The 22,579-nt window shown below is 36.8% G+C and overlaps 1 protein-coding gene and 1 pseudogene across 1 annotated transcript in view; one reads left to right on the forward strand and one right to left on the reverse strand.

The window, feature by feature from the left end:
- GUCY1A2 (guanylate cyclase 1 soluble subunit alpha 2) overlaps positions 1-22,579 on the forward strand; it is a 271,854-nt gene that overhangs the window by 148,303 nt on the left and 100,972 nt on the right. The window lies entirely within an intron of this gene.
- On the reverse strand, positions 7,399-8,367 carry LOC109455898 (polyglutamylase complex subunit TTLL1 pseudogene; annotated as a pseudogene).

A 22,579-nucleotide genomic window follows, 5' to 3' on the forward strand; every position in this document is an offset into this window, starting at 1 on the left:
CCCTACAAATCACGAGCTACTCAGTAACTGTTTCATTTGGATAGTTTGTATGCCAGTCTCTATACCACGGAAGAGGAGTTAAGTATTAATCCCTGTGAGTGACCCTTATTGATAATTCAGGAAATTCTAGAATGGTTAAGATTAAGGATGCTCTTACAAGGCTCAACATTCAGTAGCTAGCTTTTGTCCAGAAAATGGTAGCTCTTGCTAAAATAGAATGGTCTAGAAGACTTTGACTCCTTGGAATTCTAAACAAAGTTCAAAATAAAAATTTTCCTCTCATAACTTTTTAAAAGTGAAAAACAAATGCAGAAAATACTTTATATTGTACAAGTATCCCATATATACAAGGTGTAATGTGGCAGTAAGATAGAATTTTCAATACACAATCAAACATTTAAATAAGCATCTTTTATATGTGATCTTTAGCAGGCAACATTCCATTTACTAATGGTGATGTTATAAAAGCATTTTTGAGTTTTTCTTTTGGAATTTCTGTCAAAACCAGTGTAAAAATTACATGAGTAATCAATGTTAGTACTTTTTAACCATATCTGGTTTGTAACCAAAATTATATTACTCAAGTTAGTCAACCACTTTATTCTATCTAGGCTTAGCTTAGAATCACTTTATATTGCTTCCAAATTTATGTCCACATTCATGACAGGAAAGTGTGCTACCATTAACAATTTTTTAAAAATGGGTTTTGAGTTTTGCAATATAGCAAATGTATGCCTTGGTTCACTGCCAGGCATTTGCTGAACATTCAATTAAATGGTTCTTGAATGAGTGAGTGAGTGAATGAATGAATCATGTTTGTGTTAATTTGAGGAGAATAATACTCTGTATATTGTTATTCAGTCATTTTATATTTATCAGTTATTTTATGTTTATAGTATGAATACACTGATTCTATGCTTGCTGTTTGAATTCTTATCTTTTCCTGTTTATGAAATGGCTTTTGACCTATTTATATTGGCATACATTCTATTCATTTATATACCTCTGCCTAATCATGAAAACAAAATCTTATCAATAGCTAAAAGAAAACTTGTTTCAGATTTCTCACCAGCCTTCCATGCCTTCCCCATTATGACTTGTAGAGCTCGGTGATGCTTTCAGCCAATTCTAAATGTCTGCATAATAAACATCACTGGGCGTACAGAATGCATTTAATTAGTTTCAGTAATCAGCTTCCATATCCTTCCCTATTTTGTCTTAGGTTCCTGTGCTCTTATTGCAGTAGCTGCTGTTCTGGTAATTAGGTTAGAATTGACCTTCATAGAGACAGTTAAAAGATACTGCTGAAAGTCTGTAACTTTCTAGAGTCATTTATCATGCCCACCCCATTTAATAAATCAGTGGCATTTCTCATTTTCAAAAAGTGTTTATTTCTTATAGTGTCTTTCAAAAGTTATTTATTGTTTTGCCTACCCTTCCTTTAACCTCTTATTCCATGAAAGATAAGAACATTTTCTGAAATAGAAGAAAATACAATGGATTTTCAAAACTTTCTAGGACTTTTCCTCTACAGACTCAAATTTTAATTAACAATTCATCTTTCTTTGTGCCCCTGAAATTTACTAAGGGCATCTGGAATGAAACATCACCTCTTCATAAAGCCTCCAGTGAGGGGGCTTTTATATATATATATAAAATGTTGTGGTTTTTATAAAGATTATTTCTGCCCTAATTGAAAGTCAAGTAAATTATTCTGGGAAAAATAACTTTGGGTTATATTTTTTTCCCCTAAGAACTTTTTTCCTGGCATCTAATGCTCTTGTAGGGATCAAAATCAGCCTGGTTTTGATCCCTTGAAGGGACTTGCTTTATTACTACTTGAGTACTTGAAGAATTTTTTTTACTTAATTTTGAAGTTTAATAACCTTTTCTCCTGATAACGCTGTTACCATTTCTAGCTGATGATTGGATTCTCTCCTTATTTCACAGAAAGTTTCCTGCATGATATTTTTTGAATAATTTTATATTTCATTTGTTTAGTTCTCTATTTCAGGAAAATACAAAATGATTAGATGCTGACTAGGTAGTGCGCAGTATAAGGAACAGAAAGTAAGGAGAGGTGTCATGTATAGAGTTCAAGATAATTACTGTTGAAGAGATGAGACTGTCTGGGAAGCCCATCCAAAACACTTCACCTAAAGCTCTCCTTAACGTGCATCAACCATTGTAGAATCCTTGCAACAATACAAATAGGGAGCACTGCTTTCTTTCATTGGTTTGTAAAATTAGTATTCAACCATGGTTTAGTGTGAATTTACTATGGGCTAAATTCTGTGAAGATGTTAATACTCTAATTCAAAACCTAAATTTTTTTTCTACCAACTTTTTATTTGAACAAGTTTTAAGCCTCCAGGAAATTTGAAAACTAGCAAACCAGATTTTTAATATTTAGGTGTATTGATTGTTAACACTTGACTGTTTGAAATTAAATTCCACCACCTTATACCTAAAATTTCAGTGTATATTATATTTCCTAAGAATAAGATTCATCTACACAGCCAATATACCATTTTCTAACCTCAAAAATTTAACTTTGAAAGTATATTACCTAAAAATGTAATTTATACTCAAATCCCCCAAGTACCTCAAAAATTTTATTTATAACTCATATGCCACCCAGGATACAACTGAATATTAAACATTACATTTAGTTTTCATGTATCATTCATTGTCTTTATTATAAACAACCTTCCATTGTTGTTTTTATGACTTTAACATATTTTTAAGAATTCTGTGATCTGAATTTTTCTGATTGTTTCCTCATGAATATGATTAAGTTAAAGGTTTTTGGAAATAATACTAGATAGGTGACATTGAGTATTTCCTATTATATCACATTAAGGGCATATAATGTCCATTTTTGCCATTAATGTTAACTTGGATCACTTGGTTAAGGTGTTGGCTGCTAGATCTCTCCACTAAAAATGTAACTTACAGTTTGTAATTAACAAGTTATCTTGGGTGTCACTTTAGACCTTGTGAACGTATCCTGTTCTCCAACAACTTTTCACACATTGAGTGAATCAGTTATTACATTGTCAGTGGCACAATGACAGTTATCTAATTCTACTGCTGGGTCTTTTTAAGTACAAGTGTGAACTTATTAAGAAGGATCTGTAGCTGCCACAAATATGCTGGGTTTCTTTTTTCTGTCTAGTGGATTAGAATGAGATCTCCTAATTAGAAAAGATGTAAGTATTGGCAGATGTTTGATGAAAACTAGGAACACAGATAAACAGTACCTACATTTACCTGCTCTGGTCTAACTTCCTCCAATATAGGAGGGGACATGTGAATAATCTATAAGAAAAACAAAGACAATCCATATAACATGTTTTTATCCAGTACTAAGCCTTGGATATGTTTCTCTTCCTTCAAGTAAAAAGTAAAGAACTACCAGTTGCAAATGTTAAAGCCAGTCCAAAAGATAAGGAGGAAAAATACCCTAAGGACTCAGAAATTGATTCATTGCAGGAAAATAAACAGTATTTTAGAAAATATCTGCCTTAAGCTTTTGTTTTTGTTTTTGTTTGTTTTGGTTTGCTCTTTTAAATAAGAAGAGAACACTGCTTCTATGAAACAAGCCAGCTGCTTTCTAATTTACTTGGTCTGGGGTGGACCCCGGGCATCAAAATGTTAAACTCCCTCCAGGTGATTTTATATGTTGTCAGGGGTGAGGACCTTTAGGGGAAGAAGAAGTAACTCCAGCTTGGAAAATGTGTGGGATTTGGATATTCCAAAGCAGATTGAGGGAAGTAACTCCAAGTGGAAAGAATAGTATGAGCAAAAGGTGATCTGATGACAAACATTTGCCTCTTCTCTTCCCCATATGAGGCCTTCTTTTTCCTGGCATGATTACCTGAAAGATAACTTGAAAAATGATGTAATAAAGTTCACTCATTGTTGCGACTCACAGGCATAAGTATTCCTATGATTTTGTTATTTAGAGAAGAATAAGATACTATTCTTGATAATGTCCTGAAACTTATTTGTAGCACAACATGCCATTTCACTCTAATCCTGTTAAACAGGCTCATTTGTATAAAGAAATTACACCCTTTTCTGGGTGGCAATATATTAAACAAAACATGATTTATTGAATATATGTTCTGCTATAGCAATAATATTGGAAAGGAGGAAAAAAAAAATCCAAGCTGGTTTTCATGTTTCTGCTTTAGCCACAGATTTAAAAAGTGAATTTCAAGCTTATAAATACTGGTTTTGAGATACAAGAAGCATAATGTATATACTTCGAAGGAATAGCAATCAAGAGCAGTGAGTCACAGATAGCTACCAGATGAAAAGCATAAAACCAACCTTGTCAGGACTTCAGATCAGAGGAAGGTTTCAATTTTAAGATCCACTGAGCAGAGCCAAATTGAAGATGAATATGAGTAAATACTGACAATCCAAACTATTGCATTTGTCTAGAAATAAATGTTTCTTGGGTTTTATACAGATTCTTAGTGTAAAAATACATATACTCTGTAAAAAGATGGAAAGAAACCCTTTGAAAATGTTTTCTGTTCCTATATTATATTTTGAGAAAAGTGCAAGGTTTAGGAAATCAGATAAGCAAGGTGGCAGACAGTATGGGCCCCCGAGGCTAAAAATATTTATGTACACAGATTTTTGAATACAGAGGAAAAGTAACATCAGTCAAGTTTGAAACGTAAATACTACTTTTTCTTTGCATTTGAAAACATTGCCCAGGAAAATGTCTGTTTTTATAAGAAGATAGTTAAGAGTGCCCTCCTTCAGGATTAGAGAATGATGACCCAATATTATACCCCATTCTCTGGAAAGCTCCAGATGGGTCTCGGCACTGGTACTCAGCAACCTATGTGAAAATAGATTTTTCTCAGAGTTTTCAAAGTAACATAACATTCAAAATTAGAGATAGGAAGAAGAGAAAGGAAAAAAAAATCAGAGGCAGTAAAGTGGTAAGAATAACTGTCTGTGGTGTCAGGAGACTTAGATTCTAATTGTGTCTTTGTCATCAAGTGGCTGTGACTTTGGGTAAATCATCTTACCTATTGACCTCACTTGAAAAGTGAGCAGTAGGCTAGCATTTTAGTAGTTTATAAATGTTTAAAGAAGTAAAACCATTTTCCCCCGGAATTAAACCTTACTCAGAATCATAATATGTAAAACAGATGAAAATAATGATGCAGAGCTTTCCCCACACTGATCAGCTTTCCCCACACATTAGAGACCCACTGTGAGGAACCACCACAGATAGCTGAGGGCCTTAACACTCAAAGTGTAGTCAAGAACCAGCAGCATCAGCTGGTCATAAATGCACAATCTCAGAAGCTAGTTTGCAATGGAGAATCGCAAACTCCAGTGGTACCTACTGAATCAGAATCTGCATTCTAGTAGATCACGCAGTGATATATTTCACAGTAAACTTGGAGAAGTCCTGCTCTAGAGATTCATCAAACTCCATTTGAAAACTGATTACTGGACCAGTTAACTAGTTAACCCATAAGGATTAATGATATTTTCTTTCCTGTGACACCCACACTGACCACGTCAGCTGGCAGCTCAGTGGGCAAGAAGAACAAGAAGTAGTGGTAGCAATGCTATTTTTAGAGTTTTGGGATCAAGAATGCAGACAGTCCAATGTTCTATCTATTCCACAACATTATCTCAGAGGGGATTATATGATGATCTTTATGTATGTTAGGGTATCACTCAAGGGCTTGGCAGGAACTTGATGGCGTACTCAACAGAGATAATTGAAGAGGCTATTTAAATAGGATATTTACAGAGTAGTGGGCAGGGTTAAGAGAATCAGTAAGGGATGGTAAAGTACCCAGGAACTAGCATTATGGGAACCATGAACACTCCTAATCTTGATGAAGCAAGGAAAGGAATGGTACGCGGGGAGAGCTTTAACTGTGGAAAGGGCCAACTACAGGAGCTTTTACCTTAGGTAGAAGGATACAACCACCACATACCCTAGATTACCTTCATGAAGCAAACCAGAATAAATAAACCACACTTTCTCTTCTCGCCTACTCTAGTCACCTGCCAGTGGCTATCATTATTCAAACCCATCTGGAAAGCTGTGTGCAAGAGAACGAATCAATGTAGTCCATACATATCATCCTGCTGGGGCGCAGAACAGGGTACAGAAGGTTAGAAAGTGATTCTGGGGAGAAAATTTAGAATATCTAACACAGTGAAAAAGATGGTTGGATTTATAAATAGGCTAGCAGGTAATAAAGTTTTAATGGAAAGATTTGTTTGCATGTATGTTTATATACTTACGTATTGATATGTGTTGAATGTATGTTAAACATCAAGAAGAATTTTCTAAGAAACTGAGATATAGCAGAATGTGTGCTTTGAAGAGATACTTTTATACTTTTTACTGTTGTGAAAAGTTTTAGACAAGAGAATGATGTTAATTGGAGTTTATTTAATACATAGTATTTGGTAGGTACTATTAAGGACAATCAAGTATAAAACATGGTCCCCATCTTTAGGAAGCTATGATATAGGTTAAAAGTGAAAATATAAAATACATCTAGAATACGTATGGGGAATGATTTGTTTAGTGGCATTCATTGAGCCAATATTTATTAAGTACCTGCTGTATATCAGGTCATATCTTTGAGACTAAAATTCACAAAAATAATGAGTCAAATGCTATGGTCCCAACAACATAGAATTTATAATTTTGTTGGGAAGGTAGATATTAGTGATAGTTCAAGTTTAATGAAAAGGGAAGTATAGGTTCTTTGGGAATTTATAACAAATATACCTTACTTAGATTGGGGAACCAAAATAAGCCTCCTTGAGGCATTTGAGATCTGAAATGTAAACGGGAAGTCAGCTAGATAATGGAGGGTAGCCATGGTGAAGGGCAGTTAAGGGGAGCAGTGGAAGTCAGGATGTGTATGTGTGTGGGGGTGCTGGAGGGAAGGCAGTGCAGAGTGTTTCAGCAGGAGCAGATCATGTATGTGTTCAGAAGGCCCAGAGATAAAAGAGATCATGCCATATTTAACAAACTGAAAAGAATCTATTACAACTGGAGCAGAAGCAAAGGAAGCACAGTGTTTGGTCTTTATCTTAAAGCCATGTGAAACTGTTGAAACATTTTAACTAATGAATCACTTAATTGAATGGAAAAATTATGAATATAAAACATTGGAGTTCCTATTATTATCACTTCAGCTAAACGTTTTTGTTTTTTTTTGTTTGATTTTGTTTTAATCCCTCAAAGAAGTGCCTTTATTTATTTACAGGACTTAGGGCAGGAAAAAAAGCTCTAGAAAAAGGAAATTTAAAAATAGGTATTCAGTGAGGGCCCAGGTGCAGTGAGTGGTTCTGGTAGTGTCCAGATTGGAGTCTTGCTGTCACTGGTGGTCACTTACAGGTTGTGAGGACCGTTCTCCCAAGTCTCTCGACGCCCACCCCACCTTCGGCCCTAGCGACTGGCCCAATCTACTTCTCAGCTCTCGGTCTGCAAGGCCACCCTGTGCCAGCTCTTCATTGTACAGAATTTTGTAACTGCTAAGAACTTGCGTTGCGGGCGACTTGTTCCATTTACAGTCTGGAATTTTGCCATTGGAGACCACAATATTGAGGGTGTCATTAGTCAGGTTATACTTAAGGATTTGACCATGGGCGGTGCTGTTGGTGAGAGATGGGGACACGGTAACTGATCAGTCAGGGCTTCAGTTTATGGTCTCGGATGATGTCATCATAGCTGTGGCACTCAAAGTGGTGCTTGTTGTTTGTCATGGTGTCACGGCCTTCACCGACTTCACGTTGATCCAGTGGGTCTGGCTGAACAGCTTGCTGGTCACGTCCTTGTCTTGGGAGTTCCCCAGGTAGAGCCGCAGGTTGTTCACAGCCCACTTGCCCCTGTGGATGTGGTTGTAGTTGTTCCCCCATGTTTCTGAACGGCAACATTGGCGACATGCACAAACATGTTGTCCAGCTCGGTGGTGCTGGGGGTGTACTTTACTGTGCAGAAGCGGAACCCAAGCTTGTACCTGTAATGGCACAGTGGGGGTACCGAGACACCAGGACAGACAAGCGCACGTCCAACTTCCTCCCCCCGCAGATTAGTAACGGATTGTTAACACAGAGAGAGATCACGTAGGCTTCTTTAGTGGATTGAGACACACATGAAGGTGTGTTGCTGTCCCTGGACCACTTTTTGATTTGCGAGAGCTTGTTGATCAGAAAGATGCCCTTGCCCTGGACTGTGCCACAAAGTGTCGTGATCCAGGTGCTCGAGGGACTTTTCCTGATCTGCTCCACCAACACGTAGTGGGTAAGCAGCATGCAGGCGACCGGAACAAAGTCAGTAAAAATGCCAATCCTCATTTTCTGTCACTTGGACCCATCTTCTCAAAGTTATTTATCAGCCCCGACGTCTCAAGAGTAGTGACCCTTTTCACTTTTCTTGCCATAATCCATAGGTACTTATGGAGCCAATGGCAACTACCAATTTCTCTTCAGCTTCAGTGACTCTTGCTTGAGTGTTTACCTGCTGTCAGATCGTCTTCATATTACTTCCCCGCACTGGGCGCAGAGCGCGCAGCAGGGCAGCCGGGCACAGCGCCCTGGCCGCCTCCAGCCCCATTCGGGCGCTCGCAGGAGGACACCGCCCACTACCCCACTGCTGGGCCAACTGGCCGCCCACGCGCCGCACCCTGTTTCCCTAAACCTTTCATTTCTTGTCTGTTTATGAAGTTTCTCTGAGAAATAGGCACAAAAGGGCATTTTTTCCCAAGACTTCCCCCATTTTAATTTTTTCCTCTAATATAGGAAAATAACTGAACTGATCTGAATTTTTTGTCATGTTTTGCTGTACATCAATATAATGACATCTTTTTCAAGGAAATTCTTAATGTTCTTTATTAACCTTATAAAGACATTTAATTGATTATTGACCAAAGTAGGATGAAAATGTGTCATAGAATAATGTTGGCTATTAGGAAGCAAATGTCATGGCTATCTGTGTATTATGCTATTGCTTAAAATTCTTATACCTCTTTATCAGTAATAGCACTTACCTTCAGTTTCCTTTACTTACTATTTCAGCCAATTGATATTTCTATAACAATGTGGTAATTTTGCCTTCTGGAGCAGGTAACTTATGACCAATAGGTATTTCTCTGAATGCTAGCATAGTGCAAAAGACATACAGAGTTTCTCTTGAGCTAGAACTATCTATGCAGACACTATCATTTCACATAAGAGCACGTCAGAAGTGTTGGGGAGCCTGCCAGTAATCTGTTTCTCTACATTATTATATTCCAAATGTGTATTCTTCTACCACTGCAATGGTCCTGATGGATACTAACACAGAAAAATGAATAGTACAATCAAAACACTTAATTTCTTCAAAAACCAATCCTGTCATTGTTGGTACCGATGAGAGGTAATATATTATTTCTCAGACATGTAAATCTATACATAGATGCAAGCAATGGAAGGAATGATTTCTTAACCAGCTTACAAAGTCCTATTTTCAGGCTTTGTGGATTCAGTGGCTCATTTTAAATGATTTTAACACAGATGGTTTTCAAATCATGAAGAAGACAGGAAAATTTATATATAATGGGCTCTGATCTTACCAAATGTGGGGCTTCTCTAATACATATTCTTTAATACATTAGACCAATTGTTCATGGTGTCTAGTTGCTTAAAAATTTGGAATCCTGTTGGTCCATTAGTTGTTAGTTAAATATAGATATAAATATATATTTATGAATGTGTATACATAATCTATATGGTTTGCAAGTGATTTTTTATGTTAATTTATTAGTAGTAAACTCACTTGGTTTGTGTTTGTCTCAGTGTTTTTAAAATATAGCTTTCCTGAGTGTACCATTCTAGAATGACAGTTATTTTTTCTCAGCTCATTGAAAATACTATTTTACTGTCTCTGGCTTCTGATACGGCTATCTGCTGTCAGCGTGTCATTTGTATGTGATCTTTACTTTCTGTCTACTCTTAGGATCTTTGTCAAAGCTGGGTATTTTGTAGATTTACTACAAGTGTCTAGTTCTGGATTTCCTCTTATTTATATTTCTTGGTGGATGTTGTGCTTGATAGTGTGGGTTCACATTTTCCATTAGTTCAGGTAGATTCACAATCATTAGTGTGAATCTTTTACTAAGACCTGGTGTATTTAATCAAGGTAAATAAAGCTAGTTGCTATAACAATCTTTAAATCCCAGTCCCTTAACACAGTAAAGATTTGTTTCTTGCTCACACCATAGGTCTAAGAGAGATTAGATGTCTCTTCTGAGCAACCCTGTTACAAGAGAGACTTCAGAACCTAGACTACTTCTTCCTGTGATGCCACCACCTTTGACATGTGGCCTCTATGTTTGTAGAGGAGAGAGTAAAAGGACTGGTGAGATTTCTGGATAAGATGGCAGAGTAGGTAAACACTGTGCTTACCTCCTCTTACAACCACATCAAAATTACAACTGAACTACAGAACAACCATCATTGAGGATTGCTTGAAGCCTAGCTAAACAGAAGTCCTACAACCAAGCACAGAAGAAGCCATATCAAGACTGGCAGGAGGGGCAGACATGCAGAACAGGATGGTCGTATACACGTGTGACCATTGAAAATTGGGAGGGATAGCTCAGCTGCAGGCATCTATCTGCCCCAGAGGAGCAAGGGATCCTAGCCCAACAACACACTCCCCAGCATAGGGTTTTAGTGCCAGGGAGAGAAGTCCCCATAATTTCTGGTTGTGAAAATCAGTGGAGACTGAGTGAGACGGAGGGTGGCTGTGCTTCCAAGCATTCCTCTTAAAGGGCCTGCACACAGACTTATTTACTGACGGACTCACCCACTGTGAGCTCCAGTGCTGGGGCAGCAGCTTGAAAAGCCCAACACATAAGGAAGGAAATGAGTTATCTGGCTTCAGAGCAAGTGCTGGAGGGGCAGCCTTTTCCTGGATGGTGGAGCTGGCAGACTCCAGTTTCTTTGTTGATCCATCTGCCCTCCTCGTGTCCATCAACCTAGCTAATGCCTTTCATCAGCCCCACCCTGGAGGTCCTGAGGACCTCCCCTCCAACTTTCGGGCATACCCAAGCCACCACCATTGGCTTTTCCATGCAAATGGCCTGTCTTGGCTCATGCTGCAGACTTGCCTAAACTCTCTCAAAGGTCCACAAAACCTAAACAAGCGGCATCTGACTTACGCATGTCCCACACCTTTTACTGAGCAGCCTTAAGCCCAGCACTAGCAGCTGCTGACCTCAGTATATGGGTTGGCCTCTCCAGGCACTTCCAAGCACCATGCGGGGGGCGGCCATCTGTGGATTGCTTTGTGGCTCATGCCAGGTGGTCAGAGGGAGGACACAGGCTGCAGCTGAACTTAACCTGCACCAGGTCCCCTCGCAGGAGGCCCTGAGGCTGGCTCACCCAGGGACCAGCTTCAGAATGAGCCAGAGCATGACCCAGCCGCATCTGAGGATAACACACCAAAAAGGCACACTAGGCAGGCAACAAGCCCCACTAAAGCAAATAGTGCTCCGTAGGGTCAGCCCCTGCCCCACAACTCCTCCAGTGTAGTCATAGCCAGTCTTCAAAACAAATGAGCATGAGACTCAGTCCCTCTCATTGACATGCAAACAGCAACCAAGGCTCAACTACAACAGGAGGGCACACACAACCCACACAAGGGAAACACCTGCAGCACATGGCTCAGGTGACCAGGGAGGCTGGGTCACTGGGCCTCATGACATCTACTATGGAAGGCCACTCTACTAAGACCAGGAGACATAGAAACTCTATCTATAAATAGAAAAAAACACTAGGAGGCAATCAAAATGGTGAGAGAAACACGTCCCAAATAAAGGAACAGAACAAAGGTCCAGAAAAACAACTAAACAAAATGGAGACAAGCAATCTACCAGATGCAGAGTTCAAAACACTGGTTATAGGGATGCGCAGTGATCTTAGGGAAAACTTCAACAAAGAGATGGGAAACATAAATGACAATAGAAAATAGTAAAAGAAACTAGTCAGATATAAGAATACAATAACTGAAATTAAGAATACATTAGAGGGAATCAACAGTAGATTAGAGGAAACAGAAGATCAAATAAGCAATTTATAAGATAAGGTAGCAGAAAACACCCAATCAGAACAGCAAAAAGAAGGAAGAATTAAAAAAAAAAAAAAATGAGGACAGTTTAAGGGGCCCCTGTACAGACATTTGCATCATAGGGATACCAGAAGAAGAAGGGTTTGAAAACCTATGAGTGAAGAAATAATGATGGAAACCTTCCCTAACCTGGTGAAGGAAATGCATATTCAAGCCCAGGAAGGGCAGAGAGTCTCAAACAAGATGAACCAAAAGTGTCCCACAACAAGACACATCATAATTAAAATGCCAAAGGTTAAAGACAAAGAGAGAATCTTAAAAGCAGCAAGAGAAAAGCAGTTAGTTACCTACAAGGTAGCTCCCTTAAGACTGTCCCTGATTTCTCAACAGCAACTTTGTAGGCTGGAAGGGATTAGCATGAAATATTCAAAGTGATGAAAAGCAAGGACCTGCAACCAAGATTACCCAGTACCAATAAAGATATCATTTAGAATCAAAGGACAGGTAAAGGGCTTTCCAGACATCAACACCAAACCAGTATTACAAGAAATGTTGAAGAACTTATTTAAGATGAAAGAGAGAGAGAGAGAGAGAGAGAGAGAGAGAGAGAAAATATGAATAATAAAATGGCAGTAACTACACAGCTATCAATAATTACTTTAAATATAAATTTATTAAATGCTCCAATCAAAAGATGGCGTGGCTGAATGGATGAGAAAACAAGACGCTTACATATGTTGCCTACAAGAGACTCACTTCAGATCGAAGGAAACACACAGAGTAAAAGTAAAGGGATGGAAAAAGATATTACTTGAAAATGGAAACAACAATAACAACAAAATCTGGTGTAGCAATACTCATACCAGACAAAATAGACTTTAAAACAAAGGCTATAGTAAGAGACAAAGAAGGACCCAGTAATCCCACTTCTGGGTATGTATTTATTTATTTATCTGAAGAAATCCAACATGCTACTTCAAGGGGACGTGTGCATCCATATTTTGTTCACTGCAGCATTGTTGCAATGGCCAAGATGTGGTGACAGGCCTGGGTGCCTGTCAATAGATGAATGGTTAAAGAGTAGGTGGTACATATATACAGTGGAATATTGCTTGGACATGGAAGAGAATGGGTTCTTGCTATCTGCATAATGGACCTGGAGGATCCATTGCGCTGCGTGGAGTATGTAAAACAGATAAAGGCAGATGCAATGTGATTTTGCTTATATGTGAAGTCTAAAGAACAAAATAAACAAACTAAACAGAAATAAACTTATAGGTACAGAGAACATTTTGATGGTTGCCAGATGGGAGGAGGGTTGGGAGTGGGTGAAATGGGGAAGGGATTAAGAAGTACAAATTTGTTGTTATACAGTAGTCATGGGGATGTAGGGTATAGCATAAGGTATATATAGTCATTAATATTGTAATAACTATGGCATCAGATGGGTGCTAGTTTTATCAGGGTGATAGATGGAGGGGGTTGGGGCAGGGTGAAAAGGTGCAGGGATTGGTAGATACAAAATAGTCATGGGGATGTAAAGTAAAGCATAGGGAATATAGTCAATAATATGGTAATAACTATGTATAGTGCCAGGTGGGTACTAGACTAATAAAGGGGATCACTCCTTAATTTATATAAATGTCCAGCCACTATGCTGTACACCTGAAATTCACATAATATTGAATGTCAACTGTGACTGAAAAATTTAAAAAGCTGGGGGGGATTTTGAAGGGGAATAAGAGGTTCAAATTTCCAGGTATAAAACAAGTAAGTGTTGGGGATGTAATGTACAGCATGGGGAATATAGTCAATAATATTGTGATAGCATAGTACAGTGTCAGATGGTTGCTGGACTTATCATGGTGATCACTTCTTCAGATCTATAAATGTAGAATAACTATGGTGTACACCTGATACTAGCATAATATGTTAGCTATATTTTAATAAAAATCTTGAAAAGAAAAAAGTTGAAAAAAGAGTAATAAAAATGTAAGTTTTTACTTTACTTTCAAAAAAAAAAAAAAAAAAAAGACTGGAGAATCACATAGGCTAAACTCACATTTCAATGGTCATAACTCAGTCATTCATGTATCCTTGACCTGACTAGATCCTGGTCAATCCTTTTTGGCTGTAATCAGACTAGACCTTCTTCATTGCCCTAAATGTGCTATGCTGCCTTTTCTCTCTGTGCCTTTGAGCTTACCTTCACTCATCTTGGAATATTTCCCTTACTATATCCCAATAGCTCCTATCTTTTCCTATATCCCAATAGCTCCTATCTTTTCACTATCATCGACAGCCTCCACGGCATGTTTGTTCAGTTGAATGCTATTATCTTGACAAGGAATTCTTACACATTGTTCACATTTAAGAGAATATTTACAAAGACAAATTTTGATGATGTGTTCTGAGACATTTTGCTAATGCAAAGTCAACTTTTGTTGTGATATTTTAATTATTGTAGCATTCGGTACTGTTTGTGAAACTTTCTCTTTTAATTGATGGCACGTTACTCATTTAAGTTGAAGTCTATTTACAGACATTTAAGTTCTTACCAGTTTTTCACTGTTATTGAAAATGCTTCTTTGAATAAAGGGGCGTATTTTTAACCCATATTCCATGCGTATTCCATATACTTCATGAAGTGTACTATCATCATAATTTCTTTAACATAATTATATTATTACCATTTCATATTCACAGTATCTCTCTAGCATCAGCCAAATCATCATTATCATTGTCATAATGCTTAATAACAATAGTAATTGGTAGTAATTATTGAGTGTATATATACATATATATGTATATATGTATATATATATATACATATATATATATATGTATATATATATATATGTATATATATATATATATACACACATATATATATGTATGAGTACTAGGTTAGGCTTTTAGTAAGTATTATCTCATCTAAAGTTTATCCTAATGCTATTTAATTAAAATTGTCATTATCCCAAGCTTACAGATGAGGTTGCTAAGGCCCCGAGAGATCCATAGTTACTCAGCAAGCCAAGTGTTGGAATTAGGCTTTAAACTCAGGTCATTTTTAGTTTCAAAGCGCTCACTTCTTTCATCCCTCCACTTACGTATGGAAAGAACAGTGTCAGGTAGTCTAGGCACCAGTCGGCTCCCTAACTTACCAACTGTGTTATCTCTGGCAACTCATTCAACCTTCCCTGGTCTTAGCTTCCCCAATGAAAGTGACCTTGATCGTATGCTCCTTAGAACACTGGGAAGACAAAACACAGCAATGTCTGTGGAAACATTCTGAATATTCTACATGCTGCACAAATCCAAGGGATAATGAAGAGATATTATTAGGTCACAAATAGGTTTTATTTGTCACACAGACCTTTGGTAAACATTAAGGGTACTCCCCAAAACTCAAATCTCTGAAGTAGATAGCAAAATAAACATAATCCCTCTCATAAAATGTAGTAGTGTGCCAATGACTCACCTTTAATTAATATGTTTATAAGCTATTTGTTCATGTCCTGTCTCTGAGCCATCACTGAACTTCACATTGCACTCTATTTTATTCAAAACATTTTTTTCTGACAACGAACCATCTGCAGTGGGGCTGTGTGTGCCCAGAGATCTCCCGAGGTCCTTGCCCTTTTACCAACCTGCCAGGCAACCCATGCAAGCTGTCTCTCCTGCCCATGCCTATTGTCTCCACTTATGCTTATGAGATGGATGGATTGAGCAAAATGTTTGAGACAATCGTTCCCATGTCTAGCCAATTTTCAAAATTATACGTTAGGTCTTGTAAAACAAATCAGTTTCTGAGCCCAACAACAGGGGGTCTGATTCAGCAGGTTTGACGTAGATTCAGAATATACAATGAGGTTAGCTTACAGTTGTTGAAGTCTAATTTGTGCCAGATATTGTACTCAAGATCGTGTACAGGCTTGTTTATATAGTTACAGCTGTTTAAGGTAAATACTATTATCATTCCCATTATGATATACTCCAAGTTTTTAATGCCTGCTCATTGCTTATAGTCTCTTGATGCTTGTTTGTCTTTACGAGTCTATCCTTACTTACAAAGATGTACCTACCTGCTCTATATTCTGAACTTGACAATCCCAATGTCTAGTATTTGGAGATCTAAGTCTTGTGTTCATTGTTTCTTTGTTTTCGTCCATTGCTTGATTTTGATCATATTGAGAGTCTCAAGAGTGTAAGCTGGGGAAGTTTTAGATGCCAGTTACTGAGGACCACTCCAGCCTTTTTTGTGTGGGGTCATCAGTCAAGAATCTCTGACTAGGCTCCTTAACCTTACACATGTCCCATGTCTCAGAATCCAAAGAGCAGTGTTCTCTCCAGGCTTCCCTTTGCCCCTGTCAGGGCTCCAAATCAAGGATCACTTTTTATTTATTTGTTTGCTTTGTTTTGATTTTGTTGTTCCTTTTTCTGGTGTGTGTATGTGGGGGTGTCCTTGGAAACTTCTCCAACCTCTTAAGAGATCACCAAGGCTTCAAAAATATGTTTTAATCAAGTTCTATTTGTTGTGCATCAGGAGGTTCCCTCAGCTCTTTATAACCTATCCATTCTTAAAGTGTGTGTGTGTGTGTGTGTGTGTGTGTGTGTGTATCTTAACTCTGTTAGCTTATAAGCTCATGAGGACAGAGACCATGACTGTCTAAACTCAACTCATATCTTTAGCACTGAGTAATGCTCCTATACATAATTTTTTTCTCAAAGCTGCTATGTGACGTTAAAAGCAAAATTTATCCATGTGACCCAAATATTAAATTTATCACCCACAAACAAATGAAAAATAATACCTAGATCAAATGATGAATTGAATATTGGAGCCAGAAATTTTACTTCAGAGCTATGCTAATACATTAGCCAGTAACCACTTGTGACTATATTCATTTTAATTTCAATTTGTTAAAAATCAAATCAAAATTTCTTCAGTCACATTGAACATATTTTCATCATTACAGAAAGATCTACTGAATAATAATTCTCTATATAAAAATTCAATATTCTACATAAAAGATTTTTTATGTATATAAAAATACAACAGTGGGCTTTGCCAACCTGGGTTTAAGCACAAACTCTAGTTATTTCTTTTAAATATTTAATGAAATCGAGTCAAAATGCAAATAGACTATTTTCATTATTAAGCAATATATTAAATAGCCACCCCTGATCTTCCATTCTATACCTTATTCACAGGAATGAAATGAGGTGTGGGAAAACAGATATTTTAATATAAGTGCACAAAAACACAACACACACACATAAATAATACATAATTGGATAATTTGAGTTGTTTTGTTGTCGTTGTTTTAGGCCTTATCAGAATATTCTCATGTTCAATTGCCTGGTTCAAAGTGGCCAATATTTTTTACACATCAGTATTGCTCTCTATTACTATGAAGAGGCTTCACTCAACCTTACATAACGTGTTCGTGCTTTTTTGCAGAATCATTTTTGTAATATTTCCTTGACGAGAGTATAGAATTTCCTGTCTTTGCAGAATACTTTAATGGTGGTTCCAAAATTTTATTATAGCTTTTCAAAGTGTAATTTTATAAACTGTATATATAGAAATATAACCAGAATTTCCCATGGGATTTGTGAGTGACAGTGTGGTGACAAAGGCACCCCAGAAGTGCAGGCTAACTGTGGGTGTTAAAGCAAGGAAGACTTTTAGTGCTATTCCTTAAATGTGTGTGATTTGCTGATTGTGTGAATGTGATTAAAAATAAAGTCATTTGCACCCTCTGGGTTAAAAGGCAGTCTGTGTATGCAAAGTATTAGCAATTGCATCTCAATTTAATATTCCTCACGTAGTGTGAAATTTTGTGCTTGTTAAATAAAAAATGACAATGAATCTAAAAGAAAAACACAAACCTTTCACAATAGAATTCCAAAACATTTACTGATATACTTGTTTCAGCTATAAAGCATAAACCTATTTCCTTTCAATATTATGTGAATACTGCTGTGATTTAAAAAGGAAAGTGGCGTCTAATCATGGAACATTAAATCGACTTGATTATATGGTTTACTGGCCTATCTATCAAAACAGAATTCAAATCCATTTTTAGAATGAATTTCTGAGATTTAAAGAATAGCAATGAAACTATAAATACAGGAGAAAATAAAGCAAGCACAGAAAGATAAAATCTCTGAAGTGTTATGTTTTTGTTTTTTTGCTGATGTTAGTAATGAACTGTATGAATTTTATTGTATCTCATCTCAGCCAATGCAACATTTTAATCTATAGAATAAATATAGCATAATTAGCCTTAGATGTTAATATTCCCCCAGATACATATCTACTCTGCTATTGAATTTATTGTTCGATTCAATAAGAGAAAAGCAGAGTTGTTTAGTTTCACTTAACTTCCTGCTTATTTAAAGTGCATAGCCTAGTACTGGCAGGTCACAGGTACTAAGTAAATATTTGTAAAACAGATGAATAAATAAATTAATTAATGCTTTTAATTTCTTTTAAATTATATTTAATGCACTTGAATTAAGAATTTTTATATTGCCTCTTTAAATAAGAATAGTTAATAAAGAATTCTTGTCAGAAAAGGAAAAAAAAATTTACAAAATTTTTAAACTGTGGCTATTATAAATGCAGACATTAGGTTGAAATTTTAAAAAATCAGTAACTCCCTGGGGGAAAAAATTGGTTTTGTTTCAAAACACCCTATTTCTTTGGATAATTAGATTCTAAGAATCAAACCACAAACAATGGAATGATAAAAATAAATAAGCAAGCGAAGAAAACAGTGTCTTCAACTAAACAGTTTTTCACTCAGCATAATTACCTACAAATTCCACTAAAATTTTGCCTATGTCAATTGAATATTTCTTTATACTGCTGAGTAGTATTCCACATTTGGTTTAACCAATCACCTACTGAAATACATTTCAATTGTTTTCAGTCTTTTACTATTATGAATATGTCTTATGGTTATTGATTTCTAGCTATATTCCATGTAGTCAGAGATCATATTCTGTGTAATTTTAGTTTTTAAAATTTGATGTGGTGTTTTTGTATGTGATCCAGGATGTGGTCTTAGTGTACGTTCCATGGGCTCTTGAAAAAAATGTATATTCTACTATTGCTGCGTGGATCGTCTTCTATATGTTAGATCCTATTTGTTGATTCTCTTGTTCCAATCTGTATTAGTTTCCTGTGGCTAGTGTAACAAATTTCCATAAACTTGATAGTGTAAAATAACAGAAATTTATACTTCCACAGTCCTGGATGTCAGCATCTGAAATCAAAGTGTGAACAGGGTTATGCTCTCTCTTGAGGATCTGGGGGAGAAGATTTTCCTTGACTCTTCCAGCTTCTGGTGGCTACTGGTATGCCTTGGTGTTTCTGGGCTGTGGTTACATCACTCCAATCTCGGTCTCTTTCTTTACATCATCTTCTCGTGTGTGTGTGTGTGTGTGTGTGTGTGTGTGTGTGTGTGTACGCGTGTGCGTGTGTGTGTGTGTAATCTCTCTCTGTTTCTATCTTATGGTGAGTATCATACAGTGTTATAACTTTTGTTTCAATCATCACATGTGTTTTAGACAACTCACGAGGAGAAGGATAATCTATTGTGTTTAACCATGTTTCTAGTCGTTCTGTTCTTTTTTCCTTCTTGACGCTTTAAGATGCCATCTCTGATTTTCTTATGTTTGAAGATCTTTCTTTAGCCGTTCTTTAAGGGTAGGTCTGCTTTTGTCTGCAAATGTCTTTATTACCCCTTCATTCTTTTTTTTTTTTTAGCTTAAGTCTGTTGGGGTGACAATGGTTAGTAAAGTTATACAGATTTCAAGTGTATAATTCTGTAATATATCATCTATATATCACATTGTATGTTCACCACCCAGAGTTAGTTCTCCTTCCATCACCATATATTTGAGCCCTTTTATCCTCCCTCCCCCCTTACCCTCTGGTAACCACTAAACTATTGACTGTGTCTATGAGTTTTTGTTTCTTTGTCTTGTTCCTTTGTTGCTTTCAGTTTTATATCCCACATACCAGTGAAATCAGATGGTTCTTGACTTTTTCCATCTGACTTACCTTGCTTAGCATGGTAATCTCAAGATTCACCCATGTTGTCGCAAATGCCACCATTTCATTTTTTCTTATGGCAGAATAATTTTCCTTCTGCACAGCAAAAGAAACCATTGACAAAATAAAGATGCAACCCACCAAATTGGAGAAGATATTTGCAAGCAATGCTTCTGATAAGAGGCTAATATCCAAAATATATAAGGAACTCATACAACTCAACAACAACAAAAAAGATCCGATTAAAAAATGGGCAGAGGACCTGAAGAGACATTTCTCCAAAGAGGACATACAAATGGCCAATAGACATATAAAAAGATGCTTAACATCACTAATCATCAGAGACATGCACATAAAAACCACAATGAGATATCACCTCACACCAGTGGAGTGGCTATCATCAATAAGACAAATAATAATAAGTGTTGGAGAGGCTGTGGAGAAAAAGGAACCCTTATACACTGTTGGTGGGAATGCAGATTGGTGCAGCCACTATGGAAGGCAGTGTGGAGATTCCTCAAAAAAATTAAGTATAGAATTACCACATGACCAAGCAATCCCTCTCCTGGGTATCTACCCCAAAAATCTGAAAACATTTATCCATAAAGATATGTGTTCTGATGTTCATTGCAGCTTTATTTACAATGGCCTAGACATGGAAACAACCAAAGTGTCCTTCAAAAGATGATTGGATAAAGAAGATGTATTATATATACATAATGGAATACTATCCACTTCATTCTTGAAAGATAAAAGTTTCCACAGATATAGAATTCACAGTTGACACTTCTTTCCTTTGATATTTAAAAGCTGTGCTACTTTCATCTGGTCTCCATAGTTTCAGATGTGAAATCTACTGTCATTCAAATTAGTGTTCCCTGTAATTAATGCATCATTTATTTCCCTCTGACTGCTTTCAAGATATTTTCTTTGAAATTAGTTTTCAGAAGTTTAATTATGATGTGACTTGGAGTAAATATCTTTGAATTTATGCAACTTGAGGTTCATATAGCTTATTGAATCTGTGAGTTTTTATCTTTCGTTAAATTTAAGATATTTTCAGCCAGTATTTCTTGAAATGCTTTTCAACCCTACTCTTGCTTCTCTCCTTCTAGGACTCCCGTGATGTAAATGTTGGCTTTTTTGTTACTGTCCTACAGGTCTCTGAGACTGTTTCTTTTTTTTTTCCAGTCTATTTTCTCTCTGTTCAGATTAAGTAAATTCTGTTGACCTCTCCTCAGATTCACTGATTCTGTCCTCTGTTATCTCCACTTTATTTTTGAACCCATCTAGTGAATTTTCTGCTTTTGTTGTATTTTTCAGTTCTGTAAGTTCCATTTGGTTATTTTTATATATTTTATTGCTTTACTAAGTTTTTCTAATTTTTTATTTCTTTCAATAAACCTGTCATTGCTTGTTGAAATGTTTTATGATGGCTTCCTTAAAATTCTTGACAGATAAATTCAATATCTGTTCATTTCATTGTCAGTCTTATTTCAGTTGATTGCCTTTTCTCATTCAAGATATGATTTTCCTGGTTCTTATTATGATGGTTGTTTTCTAATTTATACTGGACAGTTGGCTATTAAATTAAACATCAATAGATCCTATTTAATTTGTTTTATTCTATCAGGAAGCCACTCTGTTTAGGTTTGGTACATAGATCCTGGCCTACTTTTGTAGGCTGTGGTTGCGATGACAATGTAGTTTTCAGAGGGTATATGGTGCTATTTTCATCTGCTTGGTTTATTTCATGCCTCTGAGATATCCCTCATTGGATCCCTCACTGATCCTTTTTAATGCTGCTTGAGGAACAGAACAAGCTCCCTGAGACCAGGTGTTTTAGTGTCTTTATGTTAAAGAAGTTTTTTTCCAACCATATGGGTAAAGAGTACTTCCTGGCTGGGCACTAATTGTGGTAGGTTACTCCAGCCTTTTGAGGACTCAGGATGAGGTTTGTGAGAGGAAAATTTCTGGACTGTGAGGACATAGAAGTTTCTTGGTCTGGGTATTTTTTTCTCCTTTTTTTTTGGCTAGTCCTAATTCTTCAAAAGTGAATTTTACTCTGTCCTTCCGCAGACCAGGGACATACAATTTTCCTTATGCTTTCATAAATTATATCCCAGAGATCTGAAAGATCTGAAATTACATCTAGAAGTGATCTTTTCACTGAACTGAATTTAAGTGGATAGGATTGCAAATAGCTATTTCATCTAAATCAATAGCAACAACTTTTCCCTTTTAAATGCTTATTGTGAACATCTCATTAAGGTTATTTTGCCATGACATTGATTCATATTTAGAATTGTCTCTCTCGCCACCCCACCCCCACAACCGCCTACCCCGCCAAGAGCATGTCCTGTGGAGCCAATCCAACTTGGGTTTGAATG

Source organism: Rhinolophus sinicus, chromosome 14, assembly GCF_057876585.1.
Source record: "Rhinolophus sinicus isolate RSI-liver-muscle chromosome 14, RSI-T2T, whole genome shotgun sequence".
Lineage (NCBI taxonomy): Eukaryota > Metazoa > Chordata > Mammalia > Chiroptera > Rhinolophidae > Rhinolophus > Rhinolophus sinicus.